Below are 13276 nucleotides of genomic sequence, written 5' to 3' on the forward strand. Positions count from 1 at the left end.
GAGAACCTGGGGACGTCTTGGGGGAGAGGAAGTGGAGGCTGAGCCAAGGAGCCTCGCAGAGCACAGAGGAGGCTGGGCAGGCTGCAGGACAGGAGCAGAGCCTGTGTTGTTGCTAAGAGTTACTTGGATGAAGCGTTGGCCACTCCGGGAGGGGGAGCAGGTAAGAGGCGGCAAGCTCTGGAGGGAGGCATGGAAGGCCCTCTACCCATGTACCCCAGATGACCCTCAAGTATGGCTACATCGGGTTTCCTCTGGGGGTTGGCCTCCCTGGCAGGCGTGGTGAGGCTCGAGGGCAATCAGACACGCCCCCCCATTTGCTGATGTCTGAAATGATCTTAATACCAAGTAAGACCTTCCACTTCCCTACTTAGAAGACTGAAAGGACAACACAAAGGACGAAAGATTCCTGACCCCAAATGAGTTTGTAGTAGCCGGTAAGTGACTGAAACAAGACCTGTCCCGATGCTGACGGAGGTGGGGAAAAGGGACACACCTCCCTTATTTGGAAAAACACCCTGAAATGAGACCATGTGGTCCTAAAAGACCCATATCCCCAGTCTCACCTATTTCTCCAGGGCAGTTTACCTGGAATCAGTCTCAGACGCAGAGAAATGGCGGGGGCAGAGCTCCTGGTGTGAGCCGCCGCTGTGGTGGTGGTGTTAGCTGCAGTGTGGGCCACTCAATTATTTCCCCTGCCTGAGATTTCACTTGAGACTTTGGTGTAGACGTATTTCACAGATCTCTGTGCTGCAAAATACTTCCAAGTATTGAGTTCCTCAGAAGATAATGTTCATGGGCATGAACTCACATAGGTCCAAAAAGGGACAGACATAAACATGAAGTCTTTCATTATATTGGTTCTGTAGTTAAATATAAGACAGTTTTTCTGTGTCTACAGAATCTTCTCCAAAGTGACACTTTTTCCTTTTGACATACCCTCTTCATCTTCTCGGCCTCCCCTGCCAGCACCATGGGGATGACCTCATTCCAAAGTCTGTTTGCTGGGTTATGGGGGCTTGGAAGTCTCTTCAGCTAGTAGAACACAGATGTTTTTCCCAGCCCTTTTCAAATGGTCTAACATACATACAACTGTGGTCAGAACAGTGGCTCAGCCTTTGAAAATATTTCTGATGCGTGACAAATGTGGTTGAAAGCTATCTAATTGTTCCCTCTCCTCCTAATTAGGACACTGGCAAGTGCTGGGAAACGGTGCACCAACACAGTCTGGATTTCCTTATCTTTTCAGTGCTTTTTATTCTCTTTAATGTATTTTCATGTTAATAATCTCTCTTTATGCAATGCTGGTAGAGTAGGTTGCACAGGTTTTTCATTCGACAGATCGAAAAGATAAACCAAGGCACAGCAAAGGTTTGTCTTTGGTCACAGCCTAAGTTAGGCACAGACTTGGATCCAGAAGGGAGGTCAGCCTCTTTGGGTGGTCCCCTTACCCAAAATACATACAATTTCAGAAATTTGCCTGAATCTCACTCTGCCTGACCTACAAGTGAGGTTTGGAGGCTCTCCTCGGCCCATCAGGGGTATCAGGCAGAGCCAGTTGAATGGAGGTAGATAGACTGGCTGGTCTGTCTGTCCCAGAACTGGGGGCTAATGGGCAGAAGGAATCAACCAGATTTGCATTTTTTTCATATAACCATTTTAGGTTCTCAATCTGGTACTTGTAGTACACAATATTTTCAAAATAACTGAAGTATCAGCAATGGAGAATAATTTTTAAATATTACAGTTAATTGGAAATCTAATGTATCCAGATGCTTTGGCTTCACTTACCCAGGGAGCTTGCTGAGGATCTTGGAGCAAGGGTGGCTGTGCTGTCTTCCTTCTGTCCCTCAGACCTTGTTCTGTGTCTTGATCAATTTTTCTTCTGTCATCCTCTGTACTCTTTGTATGTGTGTGAGAGCAAAGAGCGGGTGTATATGTGTAAGTTTTTTTCAGTACATCTATGTGTCTTGTTATTCCTTTACAATGGCTACAAAACTTACTTTTTTGCTCCTCCACTCTGTCCTGAAGGGTTTTTATTTCAGATCATTGACTTTACTGCTTGTATCAGCCTCCCACTCCTCTCTTCAAGAAGAGAGAAGCCATTTCTCTTTCAAGAAATTTTATGGTTTATGTGGGAATGATCTGGCTCCCTACAGAGCCCTGAGAGGAAGGTCCAAGAAAGAAATGATTCTGTATTTCTGGCGTTTTCTCACTGCCCAAAACATTGCTCTACAGCTGACATTGATAATATTTCATCAGAGGACTTGGTCAATTAGGCTACAGGGTTTTTTAAAAGTATAGAAGTTATATTAGCATTTAAGATATTGGTCTTTTTTTTCTGCGTAGAATATGATGTATGTTATCTCTGTTTTGCATGTTATATTACTAAAAACTCCTATAGCCTCTAAGATGATTGAAAATAAATTTTAAAATGTAGTTTGATACTCTTGACAGACACAGAAGCATTTTTCAACAAAAAAGCACTTTGAATAAAAAGACACCTCCCATTCTTGCATAGGGTGACTCAAAATTATAAAGATTTCATTTTCCTTAAGTTAATACATTTGAATTTTTGTTTTCAAAAAAAATTTAAGATCTAATTGATATACAGCACTGTATAAGTGGGATAGCATAATAATTTGGCTTTTATATAGTGTGAAATGATTACCATATTTAGTTAACATCCAGTATTTCATATATGTACAAAAAAAGAACTCAGGATTTCCTCTTAAAGACTTTCATAGATACCATACAGTGGTGTTAACTGTAGTCCTCATACTATACGTTACATCCCTTATGCGTGTTAAAACTGAGTTTGTACCTTTTGACCACCTTCATCCCATGTCCTTTCTGGTAACCACAAATCTGATCTCTTTTTCTGTGAGTTTGGGTTTGTTTTTTAGGTTCCACATGTGTTTTCTTCTGACTTATATGACTTAGTACAGGGTCCATCTGTGTTGTCACAAGTGACAGGATTTCCTTTTTTATGGCTAAATGGTACTCGATGGTGTGTATATAAGCACCACAACTTATCTGTTAATCTTTCAGTGGGCACTTGTGTCCATATCTTGGCTATTGACAGTAATGCTGCTGTGAACATGGGGGTGCAGATACCATTCAACATGGTCTTTCTATTTCCTTTGGATATATTCCCAGTAGTGGAATTGCTGGGTCATATGGTAGTTCTATTTTTATTTTTTGAGTAACCTTAATATGTTTTCCATAGTGGCTGCACCAATTTACGTCCCTATCCACAGTGCATAAGGTCTCTTTTTCCTCCCTGTCCTCACCAGGGTTAGCTATCTTCTATCTCTTTGATAACCATTCTAACAGATGTGAGGTGTATTTCATTATGATATGGATTTGCATTTCCGTTATGGTTAGCGATGTTGAACACCTCTTCATGTACTTGTTAGACATTTGTATATCTTGTTTGGAAAAATATCTGTTCAGATCCTTTACTCTTTATTTTTTTGGAAGTGTAGTTGACATACAATACTTTATTTCAGGTGTGCAGCATAGAGATTCAACATTTATATACATTATGAAATGATCACCAGGGTAAACATAACACCCATCTGTCAACATACAAAGTTGTTACAATTAACTAAATTCCTTATGTTGCATCTTGTATCCCCATGTCTTATTTTGTTTACAACAGGAAGTTTGTACCTTGTAATTCCTTTATCCTTCCACCACCATCCCCCTTGGCAACCACGAGATTACTCTTTGTATTTATAAGTACATTTCTGTTTTGTTCTATTTTGTAGATTCCACATACAAGTCAAATCATAAGACCTTTGTCTGGATCTGACTTATTTTACTAAGCATAATACCATGTTGTTAATGGCAAGAGTTTATTCTTTTTAATGGCTGAGTAATATTCCACGTGTGTGTGTATACAATATCATTTTCCTGGATCATATAGTAGTTGTACTTTTTTAAGATTTTATTTATTATTTGACAGAGAAAGACACAGCAAGAGAGGGAACAAACGCAGAGGGAGTGGGAAAGGGAGAAGCAGGTTTCCTGCTGAGCAGGAAGCCAGATGCAGGGCTCGATCCCAGGACCCCAAGATCATGACCTGAGCCACCCAGGTGCCCCAGTAGTTGAACTTTTTAATTTTTGAGGAATATCCATACTATTTTCCACAGTGGCTGCACCATTTTTCAGTCCTACCAACAGTGCTTGAGGGTTCCCTTTCCTCCACAGCACTTCCTTTTTTCTCACCAATGTAGTAATTTATCGTCATTTTGATAATAGCCATTGTGACAGGTGTGAGGTCATACCTCACTGTGGTTTTGACTTGCATCTCCCTGGTGATTAGTGATGTTGAGGATCTTTTTGTGTGTCTTTGGCTATCTGTTGCTTTTTAAAGAAATGACTATTCAAGTCTTCTGCCCAATTTTAACTAAGTAGTTTGTGGGGGTGGGGGGTGGGTTGCTATTATGGTGTGTGAGTTCTTCATATCACTGTATGTTCTCTCTTTGTCAAAGATTAATTGACCATATAAGCATGGGTTTCTTTTTGGATTTTCTGTTTTGTTCTGTTGGTCTATACATCTATTTTTGTGGCACTACCATATTGTTTTGAGTACTGTATTTTATTGTTTGAAATCAGGGAGCGTGACACTTTCAGCTTTGTTCTTTAAGAATGTTTTGCCCTTCAGGGCTTGTTGTGGTTTTATACAAATCTTAGGATTATTCTAGTTCTGTGAAAAATGCCATTGGTATTTTGATAGGGAATGTATGAATCTGTAAATTGCTTTGGATAGTATGGACATCTTAATGATATTCTAATTCATGAACCTAGTATATCCTATTGTTTGTTGGTGTTATTTTCAATGTCTTTCATCAGTGTTTCATAATTTTCAGACCACAGGTCTTTTGTCTCCTTAAATTTATTTCTGGGTATTTTGATGCAATGTAAATAAGATTTTTCTCTTAATTTCTCTTCCACTTCATTATTGATGGAAATGTAACAAATCTCTATGTATTAATTTTGTATCCTGAAATTTCACTGAGTTCATTTATTCTAAAAAAATTTTTTAATGGAATCTTTAGGGTTTTCTATATCTAGTATCATGCCATCTGCAAATAGTGACAGTTTTACTTTTTTATCCCAATTTGGATGCCTTTTCTTTTTGTTGTCTGATTGCTATGACTAGAACTTCTATTACTATGTTGAACAACAGAGGTAGGAGTGGGCATCCTTGTCTTGTTCTTGGTCTTAGAGAAAAAGCTTTCAGCTTTTTGCTGATGGTTATGATATTAGCAATAACATTGTCATATATAGCCTCTATTGTGTTGAAGTGTGTTCCCTCTATGCAATTTTGTTGAGAGGTTTTATCATAAATGGATGTTAAATTTTATCAAGTTCATTTTTTTGCATCTGTTGACATCGTTGATGATTTTACTCTTCTTTGTTAATGTAGTATATTATGTTGATTGACTTGCAGTAGTGAACTATCCTTGCATCCCTGGGATAAATCTCACTTGATTGTGGTATATAATCTTTTTAATGTATCTTTCAATTTGGTTGGCTAATATTGCTGAGGATTTTTTTTTTCCCTTTTTATTAATTTTTTCAGCGTAACAGTATTCATTCTTTTTGCACAACACCCAGTGCTCCATGCAAAACGTGCCCCCCCATCACCCACCACCTGTTCCCCCAACCTCCCACCCCTGACCCTTCAAAACCCTCAGGTTGTTTTTCAGAGTCCATAGTCTCTTATGGTTCGCCTCCCCTCCCCAATGTCCATAGCCCGCTCCCCCTCTCCCAATCCCACCTCCCCCCAGCAACCCCCAGTTTGTTTTGTGAGATTAAGAGTCATTTATGGTTTGTCTCCCTCCCAATCCCATCTTGTTTCATTTATTCTTCTCCTATCCCTCTACCCCCCCCCCCCCATGTTGCTTCTCCATGTCCTCATATCAGGGAGATCATATGATAGTTGTCTTTCTCCGATTGACTTATTTCACTAAGCATGATACGCTCTAGTTCCATCCACGTCGTCGCAAATGGCAAGATTTCATTTCTTTTGATGGCTGCATAGTATTCCATTGTGTATATATACCACATCTTCTTGATCCATTCATCTGTTGATGGACATCTAGGTTCTTTCCATAGTCTGGCTATTGTAGACATTGCTGCTATAAACATTCGGGTACACGTGCCCCTTCGGATCACTATGTTTGTATCTTTAGGGTAAATACCCAGTAGTGCAATTGCTGGGTCATAGGGTAGTTCTATTTTCAACATTTTGAGGAACCTCCATGCTGTTTTCCAGAGTGGTTGCACCAGCTTGCATTCCCACCAAGAGTGGAGGAGGGTTCCCCTTTCTCCACATCCTCTCCAGCATCTGTCATTTCCTGACTTGTTAATTTTAGCCATTCTGACTGGTGTGAGGTGATATCTCATTGTGGTTTTGATTTGTATTTCCCTGATGCCGAGTGACGTGGAGCACTTTTTCATGTGTCTGTTGGCCATCTGGATGTCTTCTTTGCAGAAATGTCTGTTCATGTCCTCTGCCCATTTCTTGATTGGATTGTTTGTTCTTTGGGTGTTGAGTTTGCTAAGTTCCTTATAGATTTTGGATACTAGCCCTTTATCTGATATGTCGTTTGCAAATATCTTCTCCCATTCTGTCAGCTGTCTTTTGGTTTTGTTAACTGTTTCCTTTGCTGTGCAAAAGCTTTTGATCTTGATGAAATCCCAATAGTTCATTTTTGCCCTTGCTTCCCTTGCCTTTGCCGTTGTTCCTAGGAAGATGTTGCTGCGGCTGAGGTCGAAGAGGTTGCTGCCTGCGTTCTCCTCAAGGATTTTGATGGATTCCTTTCTCACATTGAGGTCCTTCATCCATTTGGAGTCTATTTTCGTGTGTGGTGTAAGGAAGTGGTCCAATTTCATTTTTCTGCATGTGGCTGTCCAATTTTCCCAGCACCATTTATTGAAGAGGCTGTCTTTTTTCCATTGGACATTCTTTCCTGCTTTGTCGAAGATGAGTTGACCATAGAGTTGAGGGTTGATTTCTGGGCTCTCTATTCTGTTCCGTAGGCGTTGCTGAGGATTTTTGCCTCTGTGTTCATCAGGGATATTGGCCTGTAATTTTCTTCCTTTTCTTTTCTTTTTCCTTCCTTCCTTCCTTCCTGGTGTCTTTGTCTGGTTTTGGTATCAGGGTAATGCTGATCTCACAGAATGAGTTTAGAAGCGTTACTTCCTCTTGAGTTTTTTTGAAATAGTTTAAGAAGTACATGTATTAACTTTTTCAGTGTTTAAAATTTATCTATGAAGCCATCTGGTCTTGGACTTTTGGGAGTTTTTGGATTACTGATTCAATTTCATTACTAATCATTCTGTTTAGATTTTCTATTCTTGATTAAATCTTGGAAGATTGTATGTTTCTAGGAATTTATTCATTTCTAAGTCATGTCATTGGTTGACATAATTGTAGTAGTATCTTACTACCCCTTGTATTTCTCTGGTATCATTTTTTTTTTCTTTTTTTGATTCTGTTTATGTGGGCCCTGTCTTACTTTGATGAGTCTGGCTAAAAGTTTGTCAGTTTTGTTTTCAGAAAAAAGCTGCTTTTAGTTTCACTGATCATTTTTTTTTAAGTCGTTCATTTTTGCTCTACTCTTTATTTTCTTCTAACTTTGGAACTTATTTGTTCTTTTTGTTCCTTTAGGTGTACTAGTAAATGGAGATTTTTCTTATTTCTTGAGGTAGTCCTATAAAACGCTGTAACCCTTAGAGCTACTTTTGCTGTGTCCCACAAATTTTGAACTGTTTTTATTTTCATTTGTTCCAAAGTATTTTTGATCTCATGTTTGATTTCTTTAACTTACTAGTTGTGTAATAGTATGTTTATCCTTCATGGTTTTGTTATTGTAGTTTTGTTTCCTAGTTTCTTTTTTTCCTCTTGTAATGAACTCCTAATTTCATACCATTGTAGTCAGAAAAGATGCTTGATGTGATTTCAGTCTTCTGCAATTTATTGAGAACTGTTACGTGGCCTAAAATGTGATCTGTCCTGGAGAATTCCCCATGCGCACTTGGAAGAATGTGTTCCTTTTTCAGATGGAATGTTTTGTATATATTAAGTCCATCTAGTCTGTGTCATTAAGTTCACTGTTTTCTTACTGATTTTCTGCCTGGATGAATTATCCATTGATGGAGTGGGGTGTTAACATCCCCTGGTACTTTATACTGTCCATTTATCTTTATGTCAATATTTTCTTTATATATTTAGATTCCCCTATGTTTTGTACATAGATAATTATAAGTGTTAAATCTTCTTGGATTGATTTATCATTAGGTAATGCCCTTCGTTTTTTCTTGTTAGTCTTTATTTTAAAGTCTATTCTGTCATGTGTATAACCCTCAGCTTTCTTTCGGTTTCTATGTTTTTTCTATTCCTTTATTTTCTTTAGATCTGAAGTGAGTCTCTTGTTAACAGCATATAACTGGGTCTTTTAAAAATTCAACCACCCTATGTTTCTTCATGGGAGCATTTAGTCCATTTCCATTTTAAGTAGTTATTAACAGATACATACTTCCTGCCATTTTGTTGAGTTCTGATTGTTTTTGTAGTTCTGTTTCTTTCTTGCTCTCTTACCTGATGATTTGGTGTCTTAGTGTTATTCCTTTCTGTTTATTTATTTATTTTTTTCTGTTTATTTTTTATGTATCTATTTCCAGTATTTGGTTTGTGGTCATCAAGAGGTTTATATATAGTACCTTACATATAGCAGCATATTTTAAATTGGTGGTTGCTTGAGTCCAAGTGCATTCTCAAAGCACCAAGGTTTTACTCCCCCACCATCTTTATATATATATATTTTTTTGAGACAGGAAGTTGGATTTATTGGTGGGCATGAGTATGACGGGAAGGGGTAGTGCCAAGGTTCTCATGAGTGCAGAGCCCTCCATTTGTCCAAGGGACCATGGTTAGGGATGTATTTGACCCCACAGCCATCTGGGATAAGCCGCTTTTCAGTCACCATGTCTTTGAATTCATCTGCATTGAACTTAGTAAAGCCCCACTTCTTGGAGATGTGGATCTTCTGGCGGCCAGGGAACTTGAACTTGGCCCTGCGCAGGGCCTCAATCACATGCTCCTTGTTCTGCAGCTTGGTACAGATGGACATGATGACTTGGCCAATGTGCACTCTGGCTACTGTGCCCTGGGGCTTTCCAAAGGCACCCCGCATACCTGTCTGCAGCCTAAATTGGAGATAGCCATGAGGTCCGACCCCAGCATCCACCAAAAGGGCTGTCTCCAAGGTCCCTTAGGGCAACCCGTACAATCAACAGGCTGCACACACTACCGAGGAGGCTATTTTAGATGTTATTTGGTGTATTCCTTAACTAATTATTATGTGTCTAGATAATTTTTGCTACTTTTGTCTTCTAACCTTCATAGTTGCTATGTAGCAGATTGGTCTACTACATTTACTATATGTTTATATTTACTAGTGAGAATTCTTTTTTTTTAATAATTTTTAAATATCTAATTATGGCATTTTCATTCCCATTTAAAGGAGTACATTTAACATTCATTAAGGCTGATTTGATGTTGATGAACCTGTAGCTTTTGTTTGAGAAACTTTCATCCCTCCTTTAATTCTGAGTGATAATCTTGTCAGATTTAGTACTTTTGGTTGAAAGTTTCCTTTCTTGAGCTTGTGCTATTGTTCTCTAGCATTTTTAACTTTAAAAAAATATATATTTGGGGGTGCCTGGTTGGCTCAGTGGGTTAAAGCTTCTGCCTTTGGCTCAGGTCATGATCCCAGGGTCCTGGGATAGAGCCTTGCATCGGGCTCTCTGCTCCTCGAAGAGACTGCTTCCTCTTCTCTCTCTGCCTGCCTCTCTGCCTACTTCTGATCTGTCTGTCAAATAAATAAAATCTTTAAATATATATATATGTGTGTGTTTGTATATATATATACATATACATATATATGTATATATATATTTATTATTATTTGAGAGAACAAGAGAGTGAGCAGTAGGAGTGACAGAGGGATGAGCAGGCTTCCCATTGAGTAATGAGCCTGCTGCTGGGCTCAATCCCAGGACCCTGAGGTCATAACCTGGGCTGCAGTCAGATACTCAACTGACTGAGCCACCCAGGTGCCCCATCACTTTGTACTTTTAATATATCCTGCCACTCCCTTCTGGCCTATGAAGTTTCTAGTAAAATATCACCTGATAATCTTGTGGGAGATGCCTTGTATAAGTGTTTTTTTTTTTTTTTCTGGTTGCTTTTAATAATTTTTCTTTAACTCTTGGCACATTGATTTTAATGTGTCTTGCTGCAGGTCCCTTTGGATTCATCTTATTTTGGACTCGGTGTTTCCTAGGCTTGGGTATCTCCTTCCTTCAAGAGGTTAGGGAATTTGTCAGCTCTTTTTTCAGATAGATTTTTGATCCCTTTCTCTTTATCATCCCTTTTTGAAACCTCTGTAATGTTAATGCTCCTATATTTGATGTTATCCAGAGTTCCCTTAAAGTATCCTCATAAAATTTTTAGCTATTCTTCGTGGTTAATTTCTACTATGTTGTCTTACAGATAGCTAATAAAATCTGCTATTGATTCCCTCTAGGATATTTTTCAGTTACTGTATTTCACAGCTCTTATTGGTTCTTTTTAAATTTTTTCCATCTTTGTTGAAGTTCTTATTATGTTCATACATTCTTGAGTTCATTGAACTTCTTTTTTTTTTTCCCTTTTTATTAATTTTTTCAGCGTAAGAGTATTCATTCTTTTTGCACAACACCCAGTGCTCCATGCAAAACGTGCCCTCCCCATCACCCACCACCTGTTCCCCCAACCTCCCACCCCTGACCCTTCAAAACCCTCAGGTTGTTTTTCAGAGTCCATAGTCTCTTATGGTTCGCCTCCCCTCCCCAATGTCCATAGCCCGCTCCCCCTCTCCCAATCCCACCTCCCCCCAGCAACCCCCAGTTTGTTTTGTGAGATTAAGAGTCATTTATGGTTTGTCTCCCTCCCAATCCCATCTTGTTTCATTTATTCTTCTCCTATCCCCCTACCCCCCCCATGTTGCTTCTCCATGTCCTCATATCAGGGAGATCATATGATAGTTGTCTTTCTCCGATTGACTTATTTCACTAAGCATGATACGCTCTAGTTCCATCCACGTCGTCGCAAATGGCAAGATTTCATTTCTTTTGATGGCTGCATAGTATTCCATTGTGTATATATACCACATCTTCTTGATCCATTCATCTGTTGATGGACATCTAGGTTCTTTCCATAGTCTGGCTATTGTAGACATTGCTGCTATAAACATTCGGGTACACGTGCCCCTTCGGATCACTATGTTTGTATCTTTAGGGTAAATACCCAGTAGTGCAATTGCTGGGTCATAGGGTAGTTCTATTTTCAACATTTTGAGGAACCTCCATGCTGTTTTCCAGAGTGGTTGGACCAGCTTGCATTCCCGCCAACAGTGGAGGAGGGTTCCCCTTTCTCCACATCCTCTCCAGCATCTGTCATTTCCTGACTTGTTAATTTTAGCCATTCTGACTGGTGTGAGGTGATATCTCATTGTGGTTTTGATTTGTATTTCCCTGATGCCGAGTGACGTGGAGCAATTTTTCATGTGTCTGTTGGCCATCTGGATGTCTTCTTTGCAGAAATGTCTGTTCATGTCCTCTGCCCATTTCTTGATTGGATTGTTTGTTCTTTGGGTGTTGAGTTTGCTAAGTTCCTTATAGATTTTGGATACTAGCCCTTTATCTGATATGTCGTTTGCAAATATCTTCTCCCATTCTGTCAGCTGTCTTTTGGTTTTGTTAACTGTTTCCTTTGCTGTGCAAAAGCTTTTGATCTTGATGAAATCCCAATAGTTCATTTTTGCCCTTGCTTCCCTTGCCTTTGCCGTTGTTCCTAGGAAGATGTTGCTGTGGCTGAGGTCGAAGAGGTTGCTGCCTGCGTTCTCCTCAAGGATTTTGATGGATTCCTTTCTCACATTGAGGTCCTTCATCCATTTGGAGTCTATTTTCGTGTGTGGTGTAAGGAAGTGGTCCAATTTCATTTTTCTGCATGTGGCTGTCCAATTTTCCCAGCACCATTTATTGAAGAGGCTGTCTTTTTTCCATTGGACATTCTTTCCTGCTTTGTCGAAGATTAGTTGACCATAGAGTTGAGGGTCGATTTCTGGGCTCTCTATTCTGTTCCACTGGTCTATGTGTCTGTTTTTGTGCCAGTACCATGCTGTCTTGATGATGACAGCTTTGTAATAGAGCTTGAAGTCCGGAATTGTGATGCCACCAACTTTGGCTTTGTTCTTCAATATTCCTTTGGCTATTCGAGGTCTTTTCTGGTTTCATATAAATTTTAGGATTATTTGTTCCATTTCTTTGAAAAAAATGGATGGTATTTTGATAGGGATTGCATTAAATGTGTAGATTGCTTTAGGTAGCATAGACATTTTCACAATATTTATTCTTCCAATCCAGGAGCATGGAACATTTTTCCATTTTTTTGTGTCTTCCTCAGTTTCTTTCATGAGTACTTTATAATTTTCTGTGTATAGATTCTTAGTCTCTTTGGTTAGGTTTATTCCTAGGTATCTTATAGTTTTGGGTACAATTGTGAATGGGATTGACTCCTTAATTTCTCTTTCTTCAGTCTTGTTGTTGGTGTACAGAAATGCAACTGATTTCTGTGCATTGATTTTATATCCTGACACTTTACTGAATTCCTGGACAAGTTCTAGCAGTTTTGGAGTAGAGTCTTTTGGGTTTTCCACATATAGTATCATATCATCTGCGAAGAGTGATAGTTTGACTTCTTCTTTACCAATTTGGATGCCTTTAATTTCTTTTTGTTGTCTGATTGCTGAGGCTAGGACTTCTAATACTATGTTGAATAGCAGTGGTGATAATGGACATCCCTGCCGTGTTCCTGACCTTAATGGAAAAGCTTTCAGTTTTTCTCCATTGAGAATGATATTTGCGGTGGGTTTTTCATAGATGGCTTTGATAATATTGAGGTATGTGCCCTCTATCCCTACACTTTGAAGAGTTTTGATCAGGAAGGGATGCTGTACTTTGTCAAATGCTTTTTCAGCATCTATTGAAAGTATCATATGGTTCTTGTTCTTTCTTTTATTAATGTGTTCTATCACATTGATTGATTTGCGGATGTTGAACCAACCCTGCAGCCCTGGAATAAATCCCACTTGATCGTGGTGAATAATCCTTTTAATGTACTGTTGAATCCTATTGGCTAGTATTTTGGCAAGAATTT

General features: G+C 39.1%; 1 protein-coding gene and 1 pseudogene across 3 annotated transcripts in view; one reads left to right on the top strand and one right to left on the bottom strand.

Moving 5' to 3' along the window:
* Positions 1 to 13276, top strand: part of UNC13C (unc-13 homolog C) — a 629711-nt gene that overhangs the window by 116876 nt on the left and 499559 nt on the right. The gene's annotated exons all lie outside the window — the stretch shown is intronic.
* LOC123945145 lies at positions 9270 to 9385 on the bottom strand (annotated as a pseudogene).

This window comes from Meles meles, chromosome 6, assembly GCF_922984935.1.
Source record: "Meles meles chromosome 6, mMelMel3.1 paternal haplotype, whole genome shotgun sequence".
In the NCBI taxonomy this organism is placed as follows: domain Eukaryota; kingdom Metazoa; phylum Chordata; class Mammalia; order Carnivora; family Mustelidae; genus Meles; species Meles meles.